The sequence below is a fragment of the Ctenocephalides felis genome, unplaced genomic scaffold (assembly GCF_003426905.1).
Source record: "Ctenocephalides felis isolate EL2017-DRISC unplaced genomic scaffold, ASM342690v1 CF-g0.4_SCAFFOLD_03571, whole genome shotgun sequence".
In the NCBI taxonomy this organism is placed as follows: domain Eukaryota; kingdom Metazoa; phylum Arthropoda; class Insecta; order Siphonaptera; family Pulicidae; genus Ctenocephalides; species Ctenocephalides felis.
This window is the reverse complement of record NW_020539725.1, coordinates 60263732-60277441: the sequence shown is the minus strand read 5'-3', so window position 1 is coordinate 60277441 and position 13710 is coordinate 60263732.

Below are 13710 nucleotides of genomic sequence, written 5' to 3'. Positions count from 1 at the left end.
CGCATAATCGTTTAGAAGGAGTATACAGCGAGTGCTTGTAATTCAATATAAACTTTATATATAGCAATAAAGCTTTAATTGAAATATTAAAATAGTATTTAAACACTATAAAAGTGTTCTAGTGTTTTTGTTTCTTAGCGATTGTTGATGAAGTTGAATCGAGTTTGAGATAAATCAACAAAAAATGTAGACTTTATGCAGTTTTGTCACTGTACAAAATAAAACTAAATTTTGTAAAAAAATTTTTAAATTCTGCGCAAAAATTACTAAAATATCTCTACAAACAAAAAAGTTACAGCGTTTTAAAGTTTTGTAGAGACTTATGCGTGATGAATACAACAGGTATCCGAAACGTATCAACAATACATAAAACACTTAATAACTCAGTCATTTATTGACGGATTTGAAAAATTCTTTCACTGTTTTATCACATTTTGTTTATATTATTGATTTATTGCAACAAATGTTGTCGAATCAAAATTGCAACATTGCAAACACACGGGCAAGAGGAAAATTAAAATCATAAAATTAAACAAAATAAAAGTGTTTTAGTGTTTTTGTTTTTAGCGATTGTTGATGAAGTTGAATCAAGTTTGAGATAAATCAACAAAAAAAATCCATACATACATACACACACACACACAACCATTTTTTCTGAGGTATGCCAAATATCCTACGGAAAGTTAATAAGATTTTTAACAAATTTTAATGCAAAATTCAAAAAAATACAAAAATTCTGCGCAAAAATTATTAAAATATCTCTACAAACAAAATAGTTACAGCGTTTTGAAGTTTCGGAGAGACATGCTAGTGCGCCGTAACGCTTGACGAATACAACAGCTATCCGAAACGTATGAACAATGCATAAAACACTTAATAACTCAGTCATTTATTGACGGATTTCAAAAATTCTTTCACCAAATTATTAGTTATACTGTACCATACTATAAAAAACTATAAAAAATTATTGTTGCTCTATTATTAGGATGAAATTCCTCCAACAATAAACAAAAACCAGGACATCTAAGAGTGTACAACGCAGCTAACTGTAGTTACAGTTTTACATTGACAGATGACGCTGATTATATACACGGAGGAATTGTTCATAAATTAGATTTTACTGAAGTTTTGGAAATACCGGTTGTGGATGGTACTTTGGAATTTAGTGCTACTCCTATAGGCAAGTAAAAAATTGAACTAGTGGTGTATGGCATCGTGCCTTAAGGCAAATTGCTGGAACTTCCCGTACCGTAATAAGATAATGAAGAAATTTTTAACTAATTATAATTATTAACAATCGTCATTTCATTTCGAATTCAATTTACAAAAATAGTTGCCTAATTTGCACAAAATGTGAAAAAATGCTCCCGTATAGTCACAGTCAAAACGCATTTGCAAATAATTCTGTGCGACATTTTCACTTATACTGCACTCAGCTTGGCGGCATTTTCACGTTTTTCAATAGTTTTCCCACAAAATTTGAAAAGTGCTCTCGTACATTAACAGTATAAACGCACTTGGGTGAACACTTGTACTGGAGTGGCGCTTAGACTGTGCTTAGCCTGGACAATTTTTTGAATTTTTTGAATTTTTAATTCCAAAATTACAAAAACATTTTATGGATATTAAAAAAGATGTAATGATTTTTTATCCTCAAAAGAAGAAAGTTTGTTAGTCAGTAGAGTTTCTTTTCTCTTAAAGTTTCTTAAAACTCCTTTGTAATTTTACAAATCTTCAGGTTGCTCGTCAGTAGAGTCCCTTTTTTCTCTTTGTATTTTTATCTGCTCGTCATTAAAGTCTTTTTTTTCTAATATTTTCATTATGCTTGTCAGTAGAGTCCCTTTGGTCCTAATATTTTCATTTGCTCGTCAGTAGAGTCCCTTTTTTCTCTTTGTATATTTATTTGCTCGTCATTAAAGTCTTTTTTTTCTAATATTTTCATTATGCTTGTCAGTAGAGATGCTTTTTCTTACAATATTTTCAATTTGCTCGTCAGTAGAGTCCCTTTTTCTTTCAAAATGTTTTAAGCAAAATTTTGCTTGTCAGTAGAGTCCTTTTTCCTAATATTTTTATTTGCTGGTCAGTAGAGTTCTTCTCCCAATCATTACAAACTGAATGTTTTTTAAAGATCATTCAAATCCGATACTCCGTTCTCTCAAAAACTCCATTTGTATTTTCTGCACTCTTTGCTCCATATCTCCGTAATGGCTGGACCTGCCTTTGCCAAAAACTAATCAGTACATCTCCCTATCAATAGGAATCGAATGTTCTCTTGTGGTCGCCAAGAGTTTTCAAAATAATAAAAATATTTATTTTTAAAATATAGCCCACAGATTACTCCAAGAGGACTCAAAAATACAGTCATTTTACATAATGAATAACAATTAAAATATATACAAAATTACAATATATAGTTATTAACATAAAATGCTTAACATAAAATCACATATAATGCAGAATGTAACAATATTATTTATGAACAGAATAAGATAAAATAATGAGATATTTGAAAAGAAAACTAGTGGGGCGCATGGCATCGTGCCTTAAGGCAAATTGCTGGAACTTCCGTACCAAAAATTATTTTTTTTTTGAAAAGATTAACATTTTTTAAAAAAATTTACTCTAAAAAAATAGATTTTTGAGGAACTATATAAATTTTTGACAAAAACTTACTTTTTGTTGAAAAATTTATTTTGAAATATTTTGGAAATTCTGAACTTTTTTTCAAAGCAATCGTACTGCTTTAATGCATAGAGACTAAATATCGAAGCGCGTAAGCGCCGCGTCGCTGTCTAACGCATAAGCATTGGTACGGACCCATAGGAATGTTAACAAATGTATACTCATTGTTAAAATCTCTATAAAATATCTGATAATTTGATGTGCATATGTCTAATGTCTAATGATTATTGTTGACCGCCAAATGTTATTTTTTTTTACTTTTTTTACTAGATCTCCGAAACCGCTAGACCTAATTTCATAAAAATTTCATCAAATCTTCATCTTGATAATGCAAGTAAAATGTTTTTGAATTATTCAAATTGCTTCATCCCGATTCCCGAAATCGTCGACGAAAATTTGTATCTGAACACACACAAATGCACGCACACACACACACATACATCAATTTTCTCTAAGGTATGCCAATATATTCAGAAACCTTTGAAACGTAAAGTTATATAAAAATTTTCATTTTCGATTTTTGTGCGATTACTATAACTTACCCTACGGAAAGTTATTATAAATAAATCAATTTATCACCTCCAGAACATTAACAATCGTCATTTCATTTCGAATCAAATTTCAAAAAAAAAAAATAGTTGCCAATTTCCACAAAATTGAAAAAGTGCTCCAGCATAGTCACAGTCTAAACGCATTTGCAAATAATTCTGTGCGATATTTCACTTATACTGTGCTCAGCTTGGCGGCATTTTCACATTTTTCAATAATTTTCACAAAATTGGAAAAGTGCTCCAGTACACAAACAGTCTAAACGCACTTGGGTAAACATTTGTACCAGAGTGGCGCTTAGACTGTGCTTAGCTTGGGTGATTTTTTGAATTTTTAGTCCAAAATTACAAAAAAATTTTTTTGAAAAAAAATTAGAATCAAAAAATTTTTTTTTCCAAAATCAATTGTTTTGTTGAAAAAAGCAGAAAGTTCTTTGAATCATTTAAATCGGACGCTTAGTTCTCTCAAAAACAGCCATTTTTTTAAATTTAGCTCTGTAACTCCGAAACCTCTGGGCCTACCTTTGCCAAAAACTAATCAGCACATCTCCCTATCAATAGGAATCGAATGTTTTTAAACCATTCAAATCGGTTGATCCGTTCTCTCAAAATTCGCTTTCTATTTTTTGCACTCTTTGCTCCATATCTCCGTAACGGCTGGACCTGCCTTTGCCAAAAACTAATCAGCACATCTCCCTATCAATAGGAATCGAATGTTTTTTAAACCATTCAAATCGGTTGATCCGTGCGCCCGAAAACGTGGACGAAAAACGCGGACATACAAAACACACACACACACACACACACACACACATCCATTTTTTCTGAAGTATGCCAAAATGTTCAAAAACCTTCAAAACGTCGAGAAATGTAAAAATTTTTGATTTCGATTTTTGGACGATTACTATAACTTACCCTACGGGAAGTTAATAAAAAGGTTAACTTGTGCAGATGGAGATTATTTGACTAGGTGAATTGTTGTGAATATCTATTTCATTATTAATTAAGTTAAAGTTAGAAGATATTATTAAAATAGGGGAATTTAAGAGAGAATTAGATTTAGGAGTAGGATAATTGATAAATAATTGTAAACAATAAAGGATAATTGGTTAAGAATAAGAGGACAGTCTATAGAATTATTGCAAAGCTTAAATAAGAACATAATTGTACAGATAAATCGACGTGAGGCAACGGAAGGAATACCAAATTCTTTTAGTAAAGTGTTGTGGTCAAATCCATGTTCAATTTTAAACCACCTAAACCTCAACAGCAAAAATCTAATATTAAACACAGTGACACCTAAAAGTCTTTAAACCCAAAATAAGGACCTCCTAAAATTGATGCTAATATTAATTATCTTTCCAGAAAAATATTGTCCAGAAATACAAATAACACCAATAGTGGTTGCTAAAGGTGAAAGCAGCCTGGTTTTCATCAGCAGAGATCACAAAGTTGAACCAAAATTGGACGTATCCACAAAATCTACCAATGGGTATCCTGTGCTTACAGTTTTGGGAGCTGATTTGGTACTTATGAGGTAATAAGATAAAACTAGTGGTGTATGGCATCGTGCCTTAAGGCAAATTGTTGGAACTTCCTGTACCGTAATGAAATATTCGAGAAATTTTAAACGTTTTCAAATATATTATTGCAAATATTGTAACTTTCATTATTTTTTTGCTATCTTGTTTGTTATATCTGAACAAATCAAATGTAAATCATAAATAAATCAATTTATCTCCAGAACATTAACAATCGTCATTTCATTTCGAATTTAATTAAAAAAAATAGTTGCCTAATTTACACAAAATTCGAAAAAGTGCTCCCGTATAGTCACAGTCTAAACGCATTTGCAATTAATTCTGTGCGACACTTTCACTTATACTGTGCTTAGCTTGGCGGCATTTTCACATTTTCCAATAGTTTTCTCACAAAATTCGAATTGGAATAGCGAACCAGTACATAAACAATCTAAATGCACTTGGGCAAACATTTGTACCAGAGTGGCGCTTAGACTGTGCTTAGCCTGGGTTTTTTTTTAATTTTTGTATTTAGTATTTTTCATCATCAACTATATTTTACCAGACATGAAAACAAAAAGGACTCTACTGACAAGCAAACTATATTTTGCATTATATGAACTGACGAGCAAACTGAGTGAAGTCCCCTTTTATATGTTTTAGCTTTTGCTAGTTAGTAGAGTCTTTTTATTAAATCTAGATTAGTTTGCTCGTCAGTAGAGTCCCTTTTTTATTACTAAATTCATTTGCTCATCAGTAGAGTCCCTTTTTAATACTAAATCAGTTTGCTCGTCAGTAGAGTCCCTTTTTATCTCTAGATTAGTTTGCTCGTCAGTAGAGTCCCTTTTTAATACTAAATTAATTTTCTCATCAGTAGAGTCCCTTTTTTAATACTAAATCAGTTTGCTCGTCAGTGGAGTCCCTTTTTTAATTCTAGATTAGTTTGCTCGTCAGTGGAGTCCCTTTTTTAATTCTAGATTAGTTTGCTCGTCAGTAGAGTCCCTTTTTTAATTCTAGATTAAGTTTGCTCGTTAGTAGAGTCCCTTTTTGTCTCTCATAGATTCAGCTCGTCAGTATAGTCTTTTTAATGATTTCCTAGCTTTTGCTCTGAGAAGAAAAAGGACTCTACTGACGATCAAACTGAAATAAAAAATATTAAAAGAAAAAAGAGAATCTTCTGACGAGCGAATTAAAAAACTACCTAGAATATAACTGCGCTTAGCCTGGGTAATATTTTAAATTTTCAATGCAAAATCACAAAAATATTTTATGAAAAATCAAAAAAGATGTAATAATTCTTTATCCTGCTCAAAAGCAATTGTTTTGTCAATACAAGCAGAAAGTTTTTATAGATCATTCAAATCGGACGCTTAGTTCACTCGAAAACTGCCATTTTTTGCACATTTAGCTCTGTATCTCCGAAATGTCTGGACCTGTCTTTGCCAAAAACTAATAACCACTTCCCCCAATCATGACAAATTGAATGTTTTTTACACACACACACACAACCATTTAGTTCCTGAGGTATGCCCTTTAAAAATGTTCAGAAACCTTGAAAACGTCGAGAATTACAAAAATTTTCATTTTCGATTTTCGGCCCATTACTATAACTCCCCTACGGAAAGTTAAAAAAACTTTTTTTTTTAAATTCGTATAAGAAAAGTTTTAAAGATGAAAGTCCCTGGCATCTTCTTTTAAACTCTCAACCAACGAGAAGAAAAATTGAGGTACTTTAGGGGTTGTGCTGGTTTTATATATTTATTTTAGCAATTGGCATCTTTGGCTCCAAATCTAATTTAAACTACCAATCAGCGTTAAAGAAAAATCAAGGAACTTCAGGGGTTGTGCTTGTTCTAATTATTTATTTATTTATTTATTTAAATATATAGTCCACAGATTTCTTCCAAGAGTACTCAAAAATACAATTATTTTACATAATAAATAACAATTAAAATATATACAAAATTGCAATATATAGTTATTAACATAAAATGCTTAACCACTTAACGGTCACGCACGAACACTGCTCGCGCCTAGAAGTCGTAAATTTAGATATAATGCAGAATGTAACAATATTATTTATAAACATAATAAGATAAAAGAATGAGATATTTGAATAGAAAATAAAAAGGTTAACTTGTGCAGATGGAGATTATTTGATTAGGTGAAGTGTTTATTATGAATATCTATTTCATTATTAATTAAGTTAAAGTTAGCAAAGTTTAAATAAGAACATAATTGTACAGATAAATCGTCGTGAGGCAAGGGAAGCAATACCAAATTCTTTTAGTAAAGTGTTGTGGTCAGGGTAAATTTCATATGTTTTATAATAAAGATATTTCAAAAATTTTCACTGGAGCTTCTCTATCGCATCAGAGTTGTTGATTTGATGAGAATACCAAAAAATCGAACCATATTCTAATTTTGAACGTATATTAGAATAGTACATGCTAAGAAGTGCATTGTTAGAATTGAATTGTTTACAATTTCTCAAAAGATTTATGTGCTCTATTACAAATATCAGTTATATGATCCGTGAAAAACAAACCAGAATCAAATGCAACTCCTAAATCTAAACTTTTATTACATCTATCAATGCTCGCGCTTATGTGAAAAACTAAGAATCTTGCACTTTGATATATTTAAATCTAATTTGTTATAGACACACCAAGAGTGGAAAGAGTCAAGTTGAGACTGTAATAATAAGCAGTCATCAATAGAATTTATTTTGAGATATAGTTTGAGATCATCTGCAAATAATAAATGTGGACAGCTAATAATATCAGAAATGTCATTAATAAAAATAATAAATAGTGGTGGACCAAGAATGGATCCCTGAGGAACACCTGAACTGATATTTTCAATGTTGCTCAAGAATCCATTAAGATAGACAAACTGTTTACGATTATGAAGATAACTCTTAAAAAAATAAATAAATTATCCATTTTAGGACCAGTATAATTCTTGTAGACTTAGCATTGATTGTTCTGAATTTTGCATCTGGTAGATACCATAAATATGTAGTTTCTTAACCTACAAGCCGACGTAGAGGCACTTTCTGCTCCAGCTTTGTTAAAGTTTAAGTTTGCTTTTTGTCTAGGACAACTCCTAAAGATTTAGGCGTATTTTGTATCAATTCTTCCAAATTCTGTTTCTATTACCTAGGTCGACTTCCAACCAGCAAATCGACGTAGAGACCATAGGAATTGACAAAATAGATCTAGAAGACTTTGCAGTGATCAACAAAGCCGGCTATTTATTAGCACCAGATGAATACTACATGTACATTGATGGCAAAAGAATGGGTCGTCACGAATTTCTCCTAGGCGGCGTTTACACAATTCTAGCTTACCAGGATTTTGACAAAAAACTGAAGCATGCAAGTAGATACTTCAAACAAACAACTACCAAAACCATAGGCCTATAATGTATATATAACTGATAATCTGTTTCTAGGTTAACTTGGCGGTGATTCCACCAAACTCCATACACATTTTGTGGCAGGTATCATGATAAATGACTAATTGCAAGGTTTGGTGGTTGTTTTTATGGGTGTTTTTGCTTTCAGGTGCCTCAATATTTGTGTTTAGCAGCCTCCGAGGTGATGTTTCTGGTGACTGGTTTGCAGATGGCTTTTGCAGAAACTCCTGAATCGATGAAGGCGATTATGCAGAGTTGTTTTTTGTTTTCGATGGCCCTTGGGAATTTCATTGTGGTTGTTATATCGTTTGTGAATATATCATCGAGGGTAAGTAAATACATCAATTCATTTTACTAGATTAGTTTGGTCGTCAGTAGAGTCCCTTTTTTATTTCTAGATTAATTTGCTCGTCAGTAGAGTCCCTTTTTTATTTCTAGATTAGTTCGCTCGTCAGTAGAGTCCCTTTTTTATTTCTAGATTAGTTTGCTCGTCAGTAGAGTCCCTTTTTCAATTCTAGATTAGTTTGCTCGTAAGTAGAGTCTCTTTTATATTTCTAGATTAGTTTTCCCGTCAGTAGAGCCCCTTTTTTATTTCTAGATTAATTTGCTCGTCAGTAGAGTCCCTTTTTTATTTCTAGATTAGTTTGCTCGTCAGTAGAGTCCATTTTTCAATTCTAGATTAGTTTGCTCGTCAGTAGAGTCCATTTTTCAATTCTAGATTAGTTTGCTCGTAAGTAGAGTCTCTTTCATATTTCTAGATTAGTTTTCCCGTCAGTAGAGCCCCTTTTTTATTTCTAGATTAATTTGCTCGTCAGTAGAGTCCCTTTTTTATTTCTAGATTAGTTTGCTCGTCAGTAGAGTCCCTTTTTTATTTCTAGATTAGTTTGCTCGTCAGTAGAGTCCATTTTTTATTTCTAGATTAGTTTGCTCGTAAGTAGAGTCTCTTTTATATTTCTAGATTAGTTTTCCCGTCAGTAGAGCCCCTTTTTTATTTCTAGATTAATTTGCTCGTCAGTAGAGTCCCTTTTTTATTTCTAGATTAGTTTGCTCGTCAGTAGAGTCCCTTTTTTATTTCTAGATTAGTTTGCTCGTCAGTAGAGTCCATTTTTCAATTCTAGATTAGTTTGCTCGCCAGTAGAGTCCCTTTTTTATTTCTAGATTAGTTTGCTCATCAGTAGAGTCCTTTTTTATTTCTAGATTAGTTTGCTCGTCAGTAGAGTCCCTTTTATTAATTCTAGATTAGTTTGCTCGTCAGTAGAGTCCCTTTTTTATTTCTAGATTAGTTTGCTCGTCAGTAGAGTCCCTTTTTTGTTTCTAGATTAGTTTGCTCGTCAGTAGAGTCCCTTTTATAATTCTAGATTAGTTTGCTCGTCAGTAGAGTCCCTTTTTTATTTCTAGATTAGTTTGCTCGTCAGTAGAGTCCCTTTTTTATTTCTAGATTAGTTTGGTCGTCAGTAGAGTCCCTTTTTTATTTCTAGATTAGTTTGCTCGTAAGTAGAGTCTCTTTTATATTTCTAGATTAGTTTTCCCGTCAGTAGAGTCCCTTTTTTATTTCTAGATTAGTTTGCTCGTCAGTAGAGTCCCTTTTTTAATTCTAGATTAGTTTGCTCGTCAGTAGAGTCCCTTTCTTCTACTATTTTTAGTTTGCTTGTCAGTAGAGTTTTTTTAATTTTGATTTTACTTTTGCGTTTGCTTGTGAGTAGAGTTCCATTCATATTTTTTTCAATTAATTTGCTCGTCAATAGAGATCTTTTGTTCTTCTAATCTTTGTTTGCTCGTCAGTAAAGCCCCTTTTCCTTTTTCTTTTTAGTTTGCTAGTCAGTAGAGTCTTTTATTTCATTTGTTATTAGTTTGCTCGTAAAATTGTTGCATTTTTTATTTATAAACTGTTCCTTAGTACAGTTCCTTTTTTGTCACGAAATTTAGTTTTCTCGTCAGTAGAGTCCTCTTTTTTGCTTTGAAATTAAGTTTGTTCGTCAGTAGAATCCTTTTTCTATTTTAGTTTGCTTGTCAGTCAAATGAAAAAAGGAAAGGGACTCTACTGACGAGCAAAACTGAAAATAAAATTCAAAGAGACTCTATTGATGATTAAATTAAAATTAAAGGTAAAAGGGAATATACTGAAGAGCATACTAAAAAAAAATTAAAAAGGGACTCTACTGACGAACATACTAAAAAAAATTAAAAAGGGACTCTACTGACAAGCAAAACTAAAAATGAAAGAAAAATAAACTCTACTGATAAATAAATTAAAAATGGAAGAAAAAAGGACTCTACTGACGACCAAACTAAAAATGAAATTAAAAAGGGGCTCTACTGACGAGCAAAACTAAAAATAAAAGAAAAATAAACTCTACTGATGATTAAATTAAAAATTAAAGAAAAGTGGACTCTACTGACGAGCAATCTGAAAATAACATTAGAAAGGGACTCTACTGACAAGCAAAACTAAAAAAAAAGAAAATTAAACTCTACTGATAAATAAATTAAAAATGAAAGAAAATTGGACTCTACTGACGACCAAACTAAAAATGAAAAAGGGAAGGGAACTCTACTGACGAGAAAAATAAAAATGAAATTAAAAATGGACTTATAGTTTCTATAAATCTTTGAAGTTATTGAAATGTAAAATATTTTTTCGGCAAGACAGATATTTCGGCTGTTCAAAGAATGAGATTATATCACCAGCAAAAAATAAAAAAAATATCATCAGTCAATGAATGTATGTTAATTTTAATTGCATGAAGTTCTTGAAATACAATTATTACATGATGAGTGAAGTTACGAAAACAATATTTGTTTAGGCGTCGTTTAACATAATTTAATGTGTGAACGAATATTATAGAATTTATTAATCAGCAATTACTTTAAACCGATCATGTCAAATTTGAAGTATGACTCTGATTACGTTATTGTTTGTGAATATTATACATATTTTTAATGCAATCATAAATATATAATTTATAATTTATCATTATATAAATGTGTATAATGGTTGACAGTGACACTAATAAATGTGTACATTACGAGTGTTACCATTATACTAATAAACATTATTCAAAATTGTTATACGATGTATATATTTTACTTAAATGCCATCTTGTACAGTACAAATAAGTTTTTACTTCAATCGCGTGTTAACTTACGCGCACTCTTTTTTTTTACTGTTTTTTTTTATCTTTTAGGTTGTGGAGTACTTTGGGTATGCAAGTTTCTTGTTTTTCGATCTGATACTATTGTTGATACTGAGCATCAAGTATAACTCGAGGATCCGACACAGTCAAGTATAAAAAATTATATGAAATAGTATAAAATGTATTTGACTGATAGAGTGTATATTGTCAACTGCTATTGTAAATTGAGTTAATAAATAGATGGTGTTTGAAAGAGACATTTACAGGTTATGGTGGTCACTATAAATGGTCATATAATTTCTAATAAATGTAAATATAGATATAAATATGATTACAAATAAAATATAAATATAAAATAAATAAATCTAAAAAAAATAAAATGTATAAAAATATAAATATAAAAATATAAATGTCTAAATATATAAAAATAAATATAAAATAATAAATCTAACTATACATATAAATATAAATCTATAAATATAATATATAAATATAAATCTAAATATAAATATAACTAGTGGTGTATGTGCCTTAAGGCAAATTGCTGGAACTTCTCGTACCGTAATGAAATATTCGAGGAATTTTAAACGTTAATAACAAATACTGTAAGTTAATCATTTTTGCAATCTTGTTATATCTGAGCAAATCAAATGTAAATCATAAATAAATCAATTTATCTCCAGAACATTAACAATCGTCATTTCATTTCGATTCAAATTTCAAAAATTTGAAAGTTGCCTAATTTGCACAAAATTGAAAAAGTGCTCCCGCATAGTCACAGTCTAAACGATTTGCAAATGATTCTGTGCGACATTTTCACTTATACTGTGCTTAGCTTGGCGGCATTTTCACATTTTTCAATAGTTTTCGTTTTCACAAATTGAAAAAGTGCCCCGGTTCATAAACAGTCTAAACGCACTCGGGTGAACATTTGTACCAGAGTGGCGCTTAGACTGTGCTTAGCCAGTGAATGTTCAGAAACGTTCAAAACGTCGAGAAATGCAAAAATTCATTTTCGATTTTCGATTTTCGACCCATTACTATAACTACCCTACGGAAAGTTAATTAAGATAGTTGTAAGTAGCATTTAACCTTAAAGCAAGATACATAATTAACCAATTAGAATTGAGATTCAAGTACACCTTTTACGAATTTGTCTAAAAAGTTTTACTTCAAAAAATTTACATTGTATTTTTTATGGCATGTGGGGTATCGTTTGAAAGGTCTTTTAGAACTGAATCCGAATACTGATATTAACTATGAGATTTATTCACAAAATATGCACTTTTAATGAATTTGTAGCTGGGAGTCTAAAGAAGTTTTACTTCAAAAATTTTAGATCGCATTTTATTTGGCATGTGGGATATTGTTTAAATGGTCTTTTTGAATAGAATCCGAATACTCAAACTAGTGTTGCATGGCATCGTGCCTTAAGGCAAATTGCTGGGAACTTTCCTTACCGTAATGAAATATTCGAGAAATTTTAAACGTTTTCAAATATATTATTACAAATCTTGTCTTGTTATATTTGAGCAAATCAAATGTAAATCATAATAATAAATCAATTTATCTATAGAACATTACAATCGTCATTTCATTTCGAATTCAATTTCAAAAAAAAAAATTGCCTAATTTGCACAAAACTGAGAAAGTGCTCCCGTATAGTCACAGTCTAAACGCATTTGCAAATAATTCTGTGCGACATTTTCACTTATACTGTGTTTAGCTTGGCGGCATTTTCACATTTTTCAATAGTTTACTCATAAAATTCGAATTGGAAAATTACTCCAGTACATAAACAGTCTAAACGCACTCGGTGAACAATTGTACCAGAGTGTCGCTTAGACTGTGATTAGCATGAGTAATTTTTTTTCAGTTTTAATCCCAAAAAAATTACAAAAATATTTTTTTAAAAAAAAATAGAAACAACTTTTTTCCAAAAGCAATTACTTTGTTAAGACACAAAAAACTATTGAAAAATGTGAAAATGTCGCCAAGCTAAGCACAGTATAAGTGAAAATGTCGCACAGAATTATTTGCAAATGCGTTTAGACTGTGACTATGAGGAGCACTTTTTCAATTTTGTGCAAATTTGGCAACTAATTTTTTTTTGAAATTGAATTCGAAATGAAATGACGATGTTAATATTCTGGAGATATAGTTTGATTTATGATTTATAATTGATTTGCTCAGATATAACGAGATAGTAAAAATAATTAACCTTACAGTATTTGTTATTAACGTTTAAAATTTCTCGAACATTATTCATTACGGTACGGGAAGTTCTAGCAAATTGCCTTAGGGCACTATGCCATACACTACTAGTTCGTTTATACAAATGTACAAAAAAATGTCATACAAGTGAATTTGTTTTATGTCATTTTTTGACGTTGATAAATATAAAAA